Raw genomic sequence first — 13703 nt, 5'->3', positions numbered from 1 at the left:
GTAGTCTAGCAGGGTGTCTACTTAAACAGGCTGGCCAAAAATCAGTGCTTTTACAGTACTTTTCCAGTCCATTCCCAAGAAATTCAGTACCTCCTTAACAGAAAAATTCAGTACCTCCTTAACAGAGAAATTCAGTACCTTTTCAGTACCTCCAATTGACGAAATCCGAAAATTTTCAAAAATTTTAACAAAAATTCCGGACCTTCTCGCGAAATTCCGCACTTTTTCAGTACTTCCGGACCGCCCTTAAAAAATCAGTGCTATATCCGGACTTCCCGGAAATTCCGGACTTTTAGACACCCTATCTAGGTTTTGGGAAATCACTGCGATACCTAATTCACTGATTCTTGTTGTTTAAAGTACACTGCTTTTTGGCACATTAAGGCCAATCTGTGATGTTTCTATCAAAAATTGGAAGTACGAGAAAGTTGAATTCTTTTTTGTAGCTCAGTTGGCCGGTGGTTTCATGGTTATTCCCTTAAAACATCTTTCATCGATTTAATCAAATCTCAAGGAGCGATACCGATGTTTATTTTTCGAATCGATAACTATTCGCGCTCTACGGTATGTTTGTAGCCTACTCAGTGAAATTGAAGGCGGACTCAAAGTATAGATGATAGATACCGATAGGTTTGCGCATTTTCCATAGGTTCTGGCGAAGAATTTTATGAAGAGAAATAACTGTAAGTTTTGAGCAGATAACTGCCCACACTCTTAGGTAAATTTTGCACATGCCCTGGAATGAAGGGCAAGAATCAAATCGACGATATCTACAGACAGAATCACATATTGTTTATTGGTTTTGTCAAAGCATGCAGCAGTTAGGAGAAGACTCTACGTTGTTGTTCGTTTTTTCTCTCTTCTTTTTCCTCATATTTTTTCTTCTTTCCTCTCGTTTTAGCACGTTTGCTGTGGTGATACCTGAAGCTGTCACTCCTCGAGCACTGTTCTCAATGTCGCTCTGAGAAGTTGAAACAAGGAAGCGTTTGTACCTAGACAGGGTGTCTACTTAAATATTAATTTTGGAATTCCTGGTTTTTCCTCGACAAGATTTCAGACGATAGATAAGATTTTCTGATTTTTTACACTAGTTTGATCATAAAAATCAAAATTTTTGATGAATTGAATCAACTGTCTGAAAAACACTTGATACACTCAGAATTTCCTGATCCGCGACCGATGTTCTTGATGTTTTCCTGAAAACATGGAATTTCCTGATATATTTCCGGTTTTTACTGACGGTAGATACAATACGACATAAACATTTAGGTGAAAAATAAAATATCGGAAAAAGTCATATTTTGATAAAATCGTGCTGAACAAAAAAAATCGAGAAATCTTGTTTTCATCGGCCGAATGAGCTAAAAGACAGGGGTACAACTTTTCCGGACATGTAATTTTTTTACGAAAATCTTACAGATTGAAAATTTTAGAGTTAAAGAGGGAAGTTTTTAAAGAGCACAAGGTATTCGAAAATTTGACCCTCGAAAGGCGGGAAATGGCCCTCGATGAAACGGGCCCTTCGGAAAAGGGAAAATGTCTCGAGATGCTCTAGTCCTTACTCCGTCTAGTCTATCGCGGAGGAATTTCCGTGGCCTGAGCGTCTCGCGGCACTGCGGGAGGCCAGGGTCCCTCTAAAACAAGCGTCCTTATTGTTGCTCTTTAACGAGAGACGCGGCTCGTGACCCCCCGGACCCCCCCCCCCCCCCCCCCATTTCTCCTCCTCGGAACGGAGCCGTTTCCGCCTGATCTCGGTTATGATTTATTCGATCTGACGTTTAAATTAAAAGTCGCTTTTCGGTGGATCCCCGCGCGGAAAAATCCAGGCCCCGCTTCGGCGCGGGTCGATAACTCATATGCAACTCGTCTTTCGCTTATTGATAGTCGGACTAATGTGGCGTCGCACAATGGAAGGAGTCAATGGGGGAAGTCGGACAAAATATGGAAACTTTAAAAGCGCATAACTCCTTTCAAACCAAACTTCGAAGTTTGAAAGGTGGTTCCATCGGATTTCTTGTAAAATTCTCTTCCAAAAGCATTCCTCGAAATTTAAAATTGGACAACTTAAACGTTAAAATTTTCAATTTGAGTAAAAAAAATCATGGCCGACCTCTCCCATTGATTCGGTACACTGTGCGTCGATGCCTCATTGCGCTGCAGAGGACTCAGCGGTCAGTAACCGAAAAGTAGAAATCTATTCGGAGACTTGAGCTGAATGGGCCTGTTGCAAACTTCAGCTAGAGCAAAAAGAAAAAATGTTTTATGGTAAAGAATGGCTCAAAAATCATGATGAGCGCATCCAAAAAGTCTGAAATACACTCCTAACTTCACAATCTGTGAAAGAAATATGCTTTTTTTTAATGTTCCCGCTTCAAAAACGATACTACGGCACAGGTGAACATTTCGTAAGAGGGGTCGTTCAATCAAACCCGTGCGCACCTACTTAATATTCAACATTTTTATGAGATTTCTATGAGAAACCACTATTTCCAGAGCCGGATTTAGGTTTTTGCCGCCTTCTCCTCCTCCCAGGTATATGGTGCAATTTCTTAAATGGACGCATTTCTGCCAAACGGAACTATCTGCATTAAGACATGAACCCTGAGACTCATAAGAATACATGCATAACAGGGCTCACGTCGTAATGCACATAGTTCTGTTTGATAGAAATACGTCCAAATAAACACGCGGTACGCACGAAATGTACGTTTCAGGAACACAGCAAAAGCGTAATCAGAGGCGGCTTCAGCAATTTGGCAACACCGGATTTTCTCCGTTTAAATCTATACTAAATAATCGATTTTTGTCGGAGCACCTGGCCCCTCCAAGAATCGATACATTTCCATAGGTTTTAATGGAGAAAATCCGGTGTTGCCAAATTGCTGGATCCGCCAAAGAGTGTAATCCGATTCTGCATTAGTTAGGAGGATGCGTATTTGGCCAGAAAAATGTTGCAAACAAATATAGGAGAAATATTTTCATTTATGGGGAAATGATTCTTCGAGGAATGAGGGCTCGTGACACGAAAAAGGCGAAAATGAAACGTAAAACGAGAAACGCTAAATGAAACATGACAAAAAATTAAGTGATACGTCGATGCTGAAGTAAGAAACCACTTATCTGCGTTGCGGTGTCTCAGAACTTTTTTTTTTCTTTATTCAAAATATGGAGAACTACAAAGTATTAAATATACCTCAGAACTACCGCGTCTATTATACTTCTTCAATGAGAAACAAGCCAACTTTATAGCTGAGGTTAGCTGGGATTGAGCTGTCTGCCTTATAGGGACCACTAAGGCGCCCCTGGCGGCGATAGCGATTTCCAAAAATGCAACATTGAAAATTTCATGCAAAATCATTAGACGCTACTATCTTAAGAAAAATGCATTATGAGCGGAGACTATTTTGCAACTTCACGATTGAGACAGGCTCTCTGGCTCCGCCCTTGATTTGCGCCAAGAGTCGATGAACTTTTATTTAGGGTGCGGAAAGTTAAAAAAAAAAAAAAAAAAAAAAAAAAAAAAAAAAAAAAAAAAAAAAAAAAACTATGGAATAACAGTGTTCAGCATTCAAAATCCTGATACTAACAAAGCCTTTGAGTACATTCTTACTTGTGCTGAATTTATATTTACTAACTGGTAATTTGCTATATGCAGGGCTGTAGAATGTCCACGAACCAGAGGCGGATCCAGCGATTTGGCAAAAACCGGATTTCCTCCATTTGAAACCTGTGCAAAGTAATCGATTCTTGTCGAAGCACCTGGCCCCTCTAAGAATCGATACATTTCCATAGGTTTAAATGGAGGAAATCCAGTGTTGCCAAGTTGCTGGATCCGCCAATTTTCACGAACCAACGACCGATCGGTCAGTCGCGAAATACTTCGGCAGTAGGAAAACTGCGTAGAATACGGGCTTGAATAATGGATGATAAAAAATGCATTACGTTTTGATCCGAATGCATTGCATTTTTGCATACACCTTCCGAAGTTGCGAACGCGCGTTGCCCTGAGCATTTCCGAATAGCGCACGCATCTCGGAGCTAATGGGCGATTCCCGAGTCACGAGCGAAGAGCGAGACTGCAGAGGCGGGTTCCGCCGGCGCAATGCTTGAAGTATCCCAACAGTTCTGAAGGCGCTTCCAATGATTGTATGTTGCACCGCGTAGAAGTTCGAAGTTCGGCAAATTTTATTCCGGAAGATGAGGTCCCTTTTTAGAGATACGATCACATTTATAAGGTGAACAAAACTTTCTCGCAAATCCACAACAATGAAAAAGCGCATGGTCTCTCTTCCCCTGACTCGGAGATTTTAACGCCGAGTAGAAAAGACGGATGGGGCGAGACACGTGATGCAACCATTTTACCTTCGAGGAAGATAAAATTGAAGAGTCACAAAATGAAGTAAATCATGGTGTTCTATATCATCTCAACTATTTGGTTCGTCAAATCCAACTTTCAGTTCGTGTAACAAAACGTTCGGTTCGTATAACCGAACTTACGAGGTAAAAAGAACTGATGAAAGAAGTTCGATTATATGAGCCGAACGTTCGGTTACACAGACGGGTGTGTCAGTGGCGTGGCGTGAATTGCGATAAATCGATTGTTATGCCATGTAAATCTATGATAAAGTATCTATTATTATGGTAAGATATCGATTATCTGTTTATCGATCCTTTTCCATAGGCTTAAATAGCATAATGATCGATAAATCGCAATTCACGCCACGCCACTGGGTTGTGTGCTAAAACAGGCTGAACGAAAATCAGTAATTTTACGGTACTTTTTCAGTGCATTCCCAAGAAATTCAGTACCTCTATTTGACGAAATTTGAAATTCTTGCTCGAATGGCGACATAAATGACGAAGCCACGAAATTGCATTAGCGGCTTAAAGATTATCTAACTGCACAATCGCAATCTTCCAGGCTAATACTGCTCTGAGTATTAACGCGCAGGGAATTGTATACTTTCCAGGCTCTATGAAAAAAACACGCGTGGTAAGAAGGAAAAAATTCCGCACCTTCTTGCGGAAACCACCCACTTTTTCATTGGGAACTTCCGGACCACCCTTGAAAATCAGTACTGTTTCCGGACTAGCAGACACCTTGGGTTACACGAATCGAGGAATCGGTTTCATTCTAAGAAGTGAACGCTTAAAGCTCTGATTTTTACGAAAACTTATGCCATGGATGTTTACTGAGATTTTTACTGATGTTACTGAGAACGCGCGATGTCATAGTACGTAGGCTGAATCCCCGGTTGCTCGAATCTGCGTAGGCCGAGAACATGATGCGCCCCTGGCTAAATGCAAGCCAACCGAATTTTCACCTATATTTCACCAGTCCATCTCAGAGAAGACCTATGTATTTTCATATAAATGGAAGGTAAGAGACTCATTACCAATTCCTGCCGATAAGGATGAACTATATCGATGAAGAATAGACTTCCAAAAGCAAATCGACTTCAACCTCGGCCCGATTACATGCGGACGGCGCACAATGGACCGAATCAATGAAAGTGGCGGGACATTAATTTTTTCACTAAAACCGCAAATTCGGATGTTTATTTCGTCCAATTTTAAATTTTGAGAGATATTTCTTATGGAAAATTGTACGAGAAAACCAACGGGGCCATTTTTTAGATCTCAAAATTTTGTGAAAACGGAGTTATAAGCTTTTGAAGTTTTCAAACTTTGTCCGACCTCTACCATTGACTCGATTCACTGTGCGGCGTCGCATGTTCATCACACCGGCCAAATGTTCATCATCACTTTTCACACGTGTATGTACATATTTCAATTGGACTACATTTTGCAAATTAGAAACATAAATTCTTGCCCGGCTTAAAAACAACGTATGTACCATTAGTTTCCCTATGAACATAAGTGTTTTTCCAGACGAGCCAGAATTTATAGTTCCAAATTGCAAAATACAGTCCAATTTTTGCCACTGTTTTGGTATGATATCGCTCCTTGAAATACGTAATGTTAGAATTAAAACAAAAGGTGGTAAAAGCCTATTCTGCCGTGAAAAGGGTAATTCTACGAAAACTGTCCAATTCCAGTCATTATCGTTTTATTTGTAAAACGTGTGATAAAAAGTCTCACATTTCACCAAATCTGATGGAAAATGAGTGTTTTTGACGAATTATAACCATTACAATTGTGTAAATTGATGGATTAAGCTTCATTTTCAGATTTTACTGCTTAAAATGTCACGACCGTCACTGTCATGACTGGTAGGTTGCAATGTTTACAACCTCATAACTTTTATTTGGTCTGATTAATTTTTCTGATTTTCGTCCTAATTTCATCAAAATACTTGCAGTTGAGTAAACAATGCATTTGATTACGAAAAAAAATTGTCATCCACCCAAAATATTTCGAAAATATACTGTCATTAAGTTTCACGACAAGACCGTCCCAGGTGTTTTTGCTTGTCAAAACGGTCGCTAGGAGAGATTAAATCGTTGCGAAAGTGATTTGAAAGTGTACAAGTTAAATGAAGTGAAATGTTCCTATGGTGCAACCTTGTGCAGTAATCGCCCAACGTCATTTTGAAAATTCTACCACGATTTGAAAGGTAAGTATACTTAACTGAACCTTTTTTGCGTCACGACCGTCACGCCCTTTCTATATTATACAGCTACAAGCAAAATCTTGGAAGCACTATTTCTAACGAACTGCCGGACTGATAAGGATGATCTTTACATGTATGTCATCTGTAGTAGATGTAGATGTGCAAAAAATTATGAAACCCCGAACTTTTAATGTTGTAGAGCTTTTAAAGCTCATGTCACTTAAGTCCAATGTTAATAGCGTGAGAGATATGACGTTTCCGCTAGAAACGTCAAGGTGTGGGATTCTACCTGAGTGACTCGAATAAACAATAAAACAATGGAAAAGCTCGTGAAGGGCTCCTCATTCGAAGAGTTGAGGAAGGGTGCATCGCCCAGGGTTCAAAATTCAAGGTCCAAGGTATAAGGTTTAACTCAATTTTTCCTGCATTCCATCCAGCTATTCCTCATCATTTACAAATCTGAGTGTTACGTCAAAAATTTTGAAATCAATGCAGCTCGAACACAAAATGGTGTATTAAAATGGAAGAACATTTTTGCCTATACATATGCGTATAGGGCCCGCGAAGCGCCCTCCCGGGGGTTGGGCCGCGTAGCGGTCAGGGGGCAGGGCCCCCTAGTATTTTATGAAGCGTGTGATATTCTGAAAAATCTTTGTGCCCACTTTATAGTCCTTAATACTAATTGCAAGTTTACCAACTTTCGATATTGTACCTCATTGCTGTTGAGTACACCCGCCGTTTTTGTTTAAACTTTGTCACGACCGTCGCACCGCATCGGATGTTCAGTGGGACGATCGTGTCTTCTAGACGTACTTGAGTCAATCATTTTAATATCGCTACAATCGAACGAACGAGGATGGGGCGTAGAACTCCTACATCCCCCCCCCCCCCCCCTGGATCCACCTATGGTCCTATGATCGTAAAATAACGCTACACCTGAATATATCAAGGAAAAATATTCGTAGCTTTCTTAAAAAATAAATTTGTATTTTTTAGAGGAGTGTTTGGCAACGCTTGAAAGTTCACACGGCGTTCTTCTCCCGTAGCACGGGGGTATGATGGACCGAAAAAAAAAATACTCGCAGGGCAGTTCCCTTTCATTGTTTTGGACACGTGAGGTGCCGTCGTCTCAAAAAAACAAAAGGCCCTTGCGCACTCCTGGCTAATGGTGTTTACGACGGAATGTCCCTTCCTTCCTTTGTTCCAAAAATTTCGGATTTCCCGGCACTGGAAAACAAGGAAATAGTTACTAAATGACATCCTAACTGCAAGAGTGGTCAGCAGGGGGGGGGGGGGGGGGAGGTTGGAGGGTTGCTTGTGGTGGCTACAGACCGAGCATATAAAAGAGCAACCCCACCCCTAAAGTTCAATTAGTGTGGATTCAGTGAGCGAAGTGGCTCAATGGGTGATCAGGTCTGTGGGTTAGTGGGTCAGTGGTTTAGTGGATTAGTTGTACGGTAGTTTGATGGTGCAGTGTTTTAGAGGTGCAAGTGCAATTAGCAAGCGGAATCGCAACATGAGTTAATCTCCTAGTATGTGAGTATAGCAGATAATAATTTTATCATACCTTCTATCTTCATTATATTTAAACTGTAAACTTTTTATTTCTCAAATTTTAAAATTTATTTTTCTATTCTCAATTCTCACTTTTGAGTCTTAAAATTTTTAATCTTTGAATATTTTACTTTGAAAATGTTGAAATTTTTGTTTAGTTTTTGAAATTTTATTTTTCAAATTTTAAAATTTAATTTTTCTATTTTCAATCTCTACTTTTGAATCGTGAAGTTATCGTAAATTATCCTTGAACATTTTGTTTTGAAAGTTTAAATTTTACTAGGTTCATCCTATTATTTTCCTTTCCTATTTCACGGTCGGGCCTATTTCAAAATATTATGAATCAGTAGGGAGGGTATGGATTCGATCGACATGAATCGATCGAAAAATGAAAACGTGAATCGATCGACACCGATTCGATCGACAAATTATTGAAAAACCGGTGTCGATTCGATCGACATAAATCGATCGAAAAATGAAAACGTGAACCGATCGACATAAATCAATCGACACCGATTCGATCGACAAATTATTAAAAAACCGGTGTCGATTCGATCGAAAAATGAAGACGTGAATCGATCGACACCGATTCGATCGATAGTTAATTTAAAAACACCCGTTTCGATTCGATCGACATGAATGGATCGAAAAATCAAAACGTGAATCGATCGACGTGAATCGATCGACACCGATTCGATCGACAACCGTGAATCAATCGACAAACCCGTGAATCGATCGACAAATCCGTGAATCGATCGAATATTGTCGATCGATTCACGTCGATCGATTCACGTTTTCATTTTTCGATCGATTCATGTCGATCGATTCACGTTTTCATTTTTCGATCGATTCATGTCGATCGAATCGACACCGGTTTTTTAATAATTTGTCGATCAAATCGGTGTCGATTGATTTATGTCGATCGGTTCACGTTTTCATTTTTCGATCGATTTATGTCGATCGAATCGACACTGGTTTTTCAATAATTTGTCGATCGAATCGGTGTCGATCGATTCACGTTTTCATTTTTCGATCGATTCATGTCGATCGAATCCATACCCTCCGAGACATCAAATTAAATGGCTGTTGTTAATGAATGCGCAGCACTATTACATCGTTTGAAAATTTCTAAATATTCAATAGTGTTTTACTTTTTCCAAGAAAATTAGCCCGACGTATCTTCCATTCATTCTCCATGAATATATTCGAAGAAGAGAAGACAATTCTCAAAAATTTGAAAAATTGCTGATTAGTTTTTGCAAAAAAAGGATTAGACATGAACATCGATTTGAAACGTCACATCAGCCGTCTACATATATAGACTACTTCCTGCTTTTTCAATAATAAATAAAAAAAATTGCGCGTGAGCTGCACCGTTAATTGGACGTATTCCTGCCAAATGGAGCTATGTGCATTAAGACATGAGCCCTGAGACTCATAAGAATATATGCATAACAGGGCTCAGAATACACATAGCTCCGTTTCGCAGAGACACGTCCAATTTACATTAGATGTTTCTTCACTAGCTTTGCTCTCTTGATTTTTCTTTCTTTTCAGATCGGCAAGAAACTAAATCAGTGTAAGCGCTTCCAGCACCGTGTGCAGAGGTTTCAACTTATTTTCTTGAATTGGATTTTTTTCTCCCATTCAAACGCTTCGTACTAACTTCCTAATTGACAAGAGACAGGGTCACAGTGGAAGCTACTTTCAGCGTATTAATCGTAAGTAAAATTGATTGCAGCATTATTAATTTTCTCTCAAATATCATGGTAATTTTCATCTCCAATTCTCCATGTTAATTATATTAGTTTTTTTTTTGTTCTTTTTTAGATCGGCAAGAAACGAACACAGTGAAAACAGTTTCACATGGTTTTACATTGATTTGTTGTTTTGAATACCTCATATTGATTTTGCTCTTTTATCGACTGGTAGGAGACGAGCACTTTGAAAACTGTTCAACTTAATTTCATTTTACTTTTCATATCACTCTATTTACCTGAACTAATTTACTTTGGTTTATTTTTTTTCAGATCGTCATAAAACGAGCGTAGTGAAAGCTGTTTCACTTCATTTTTTACTTGTGTCCACCAAGTCCTACCATCGAGGAAAATCTGTGATTTAAAGGTACCATTATAGTTGAATCACGGTGATTTGCATTAATTTGAATGATAAAGAAACTCGCCATATTGGTATGTACCTTGCAGTCTCACTTTAATGGTACTCCTTTACATTAGGACGTAAAAATTTGGTAAATGGATGGATCTTTTTAAATGTTCAATTATTTGTAGTGTTGTAAAAATTAACAGAAATGTTGGTGTAATTCACCAGAAAGTACCCGTATAGTTTTAATTAATCTACAACTGAAGAATACACTGAATAATTGCTCATGAAATCAATAGCTGAAGAAAAAATTACAAAAGTAGAGAACAATATTGCACTATTTTCCGAATGACATTAATGAATTCCAGATTTTTTACTACTAGATGATTACAATACTTTTAGAAAGTATCAAGTTTGAAGAGGCCATTCAGAGTGAACAAAACAATTATTTGGCTTAAGTTTTTATTTTCAAGTTAGGTTAAGCGTTGACTAATCATTCCTTTTTTTACTTTTATTCTTACTTCGTTTCAGGTCTACCAAAAATGCTCCCTTTACAGTATGAATTCTGAATGCCAACCGCTGCAATCCTTTTTCAGTGATTTGTGGAACCAAAATACTTAAAACCACGGAGTGCATCAATGCGGGTGATGATGTCACTCATCTCGGAAATTTTGCAACTCTCGAATGTTCATACGGTGTTATTCCTCATAGGGCATGTGAAAATTTTGTAACTGAGCAGATTTTCTTTAATCGTAAATTATCATTAATGGTATAAAATTAACAGAGATTTTGGCATCATTAATATAAACTTCGAAGGATTCAGACTTTCAGCGATTCTACCTTTTTCTATTTCACTTTAGAGGTTGCCAGATTGTGCGATAAATGTGAATATTTTACATGCATGGATTTGAATTGGGAAAAGTGCTAAAAAAGCAACTTATCTGGCAACAATAGAGTCCGGGAGGGACGAGAGGCTGCCTTCCTGGGAAAACCCATGATTTAGCCGGAAATGTCATTAAAACAATCGATTCCGTTTGAAGCATCAATTGTATACTAGGGGAAAGCTATTTTAAAATTATAATAATTGTAAATAGACACAGATGCTACAGAAAAGGAAAAAGGAAAGGGAAAGGAAATGAAATGAAAATACGATTACTAATATGTAATCAGAGAGAATAAAACAAAAACGGCAGAGAAATTTATATGCGATGAAAGTATAAGAAAAAAACACGAGTGGGCTCATTGCGATTCGCAACTCGAACTATATCGTTGAGCATAGTTTTTAGACCCCTACGCCACCGATAATCTTCTTAAGAGGTAAAGATGAACTTTTGCTACTTCAGCAAGTCAAATCGCGGAAGGAGATCCATGGATTGTCCTTTTCCGCCACCCGATGGGATGACGTCCCAGTCAAATGCGTTTTTGAAGAAATGATCGATCCCCATCATCGCTTCATCTCCACACATCTATTCATGTGCAAATGATGGCGCGCTCCGGCAACAAGGTTCTGTGACGAAATCATTTTCGCCTCCAGAGTCTCCAAAATGTATACATCTTAGTGATCAAATGTCCAACCACTGAGAAAAATGGCTCGCGGAGCGAGCCGAATGTCCCTCGCGTAGCGAGTGATCGGGGGTCCAGGGGGCGTAGCCCCTTGGCTAGCCGTGACAGACGCGCAAAGCGCGTCCAGAACGGCTAGTAATTTTATAAAAATACATTAAAATTCCTGATTGATCGCCCATGGAATCAGTAGCAAAGAAAAAAGAAAACATGACAGAAATGTAGAAAAATTGCATTCAATTTCACATAATTAATTAATATCATATTAGAGAATATTGGAAACTATCGAATTGGACGAGTAAATTTGGCATCAACGATGAAATTTCCTCGCTAAAGTTTCCATTTTCAAATTAGGTTAAGCTCCAACTAATCATTTCTTTTTTTTATTCTTAGTTTGTTTCAGGTCTGCAAAAAACGAAGAAAATGTTCCGCACTGAGGACGGAAGTAGTGCCCTCCAGAATGTGTATTTGTTGTGTAAAATTTAAATAGTATAAACTATCAAAAGTAAAATTTAATATTTGAATTGTTCAATCCATATTTAATTCATTACATTTGTAAAATCTTTGAAAAGAATTATTTTAAAACTATTGTGCAGCACTTGACTTGAATGCCATCTGCAGTTTTTTAAAAATATTTACATTTCCTTCCAGTTCTGCGTATGGTTCTTATCAAACAATATACAACTATCAAACAATATTGCATCCAATTGAAAGTAAGTAAACTGCATAACGCAAAAAGGAATTATCTTTCCGGTCCACTGAAAAAAAACACATATGTTCCACAAATACACACAAATAGGTGATTTTTAAAAGGACCAGAAAAGTTAGTTTTTTTTGCGCTATGCAGTTGAGTTGCTACAACTGAATGCAAAATTGTAGTTGAAGCTACATGGTGTGGTCCAAAGACAGTATGTAACTGCAATTCAAATTAAATTTTGGGAAAATAAGACGTAAATTTCATTAATTGGACGTATTTCTATCATACGGAGCTATGTGCATTATGACGTGAGCCCTGTTATGCACATATGCCTATGGGTCTCAGGGCTCATGTCTTAATGCACATAGTTCCGTTTGACAGAAATACGTCCAATTATGGCATATTATCCTGACAAAAATTTAGACAAGAGAGTACTGGACATATTTATGCTAAAAGGAACTATGTTTTATGCTTTGAACTTCACGCGAATCCCATGTACATGATTCCTTTTAGAATAAATACGTCTCTAATGAATGATGACGAGGATTTTAGTTTTTCAACTATACTGAGGGCCTAATAATTAGAAGTCCAGTAGCCAGTCTTGTCCCCCGTTACAAATCATACTAATGATTCTTGATGTTTTTGTTTGTTCCAGAAGACGGGCTCGGGGGGAGGAGGGTGGCTCGCTAAGGGAGGAGGTTCCCGGGGAAAGGGGGGTTTGTGGGGTTGGGAAGGATCGCGGTGTGAGGTTTCCCAGGGGGAGGCTCCCGGGGAAAGGGGGGGTCCGTGGGGTTCGTTGCGTGGTCGCGGAATAGGGTTTCCCAAGGGGGGTTTTCCCGGGGAGAGGGGGGTCCGTGGGATTCATGTAGGATCGCGGAGTAGGGTTCCTAAGGGGGGAGGGGCCGCGGAATAGGATCACGGGGGGAGGAGTAGGATTTTTTTTTTTTTTTTTTTTTTCTGCGACTGGCTTGCTGAGATCCTCCGGGGCGTTACGTCCCGGGGTCCGCCGTCGCCGGCAGGGGCGCCCGCCGGGACCCCGTGGGTCCGTTGGGCGTCCCCTGCCCCCGACCCCCCGCGAGGGGGGTCACTTTGCCCCCCCGCAAGGGGGGGCTTTTGGCCCCCCTCGCGGGGGGTCGGGGGTGGGGGCGCCCAGCGGACCCTTATGGGGTCCCGGCGGGCGCCCCTGCCGGCGACGGCGGCTCCGGGGCGTTGCGCCCC

At 39.8% G+C, this 13703-nt stretch overlaps 1 protein-coding gene and 1 long non-coding RNA gene across 4 annotated transcripts in view; one reads left to right on the top strand and one right to left on the bottom strand.

The window, feature by feature from the left end:
- Nucleotides 1–13703, bottom strand: part of LOC109033213 (INO80 complex subunit C) — a 54540-nt gene that overhangs the window by 28585 nt on the left and 12252 nt on the right. The window lies entirely within an intron of this gene.
- Nucleotides 7873–10876, top strand: LOC109033111 (uncharacterized). 3 transcript variants are annotated; one of them, XR_011900894.1, is made up of 4 exons: nucleotides 7873–8110; nucleotides 9686–9849; nucleotides 9959–10317; nucleotides 10760–10876. It is a non-coding gene; the product is annotated as an uncharacterized lncRNA (long non-coding RNA). The 3 variants fall into 3 exon arrangements; XR_011900895.1 differs by having other exon boundaries at nucleotides 10159–10876; XR_011900893.1 differs by having other exon boundaries at nucleotides 9959–10876.

This window comes from Bemisia tabaci, chromosome 1 (assembly GCF_918797505.1).
Source record: "Bemisia tabaci chromosome 1, PGI_BMITA_v3".
NCBI lineage: Eukaryota > Metazoa > Arthropoda > Insecta > Hemiptera > Aleyrodidae > Bemisia > Bemisia tabaci.
Note: the sequence above shows the minus strand (reverse complement) of the source record. Positions and strands in the feature narration are given on the sequence as shown.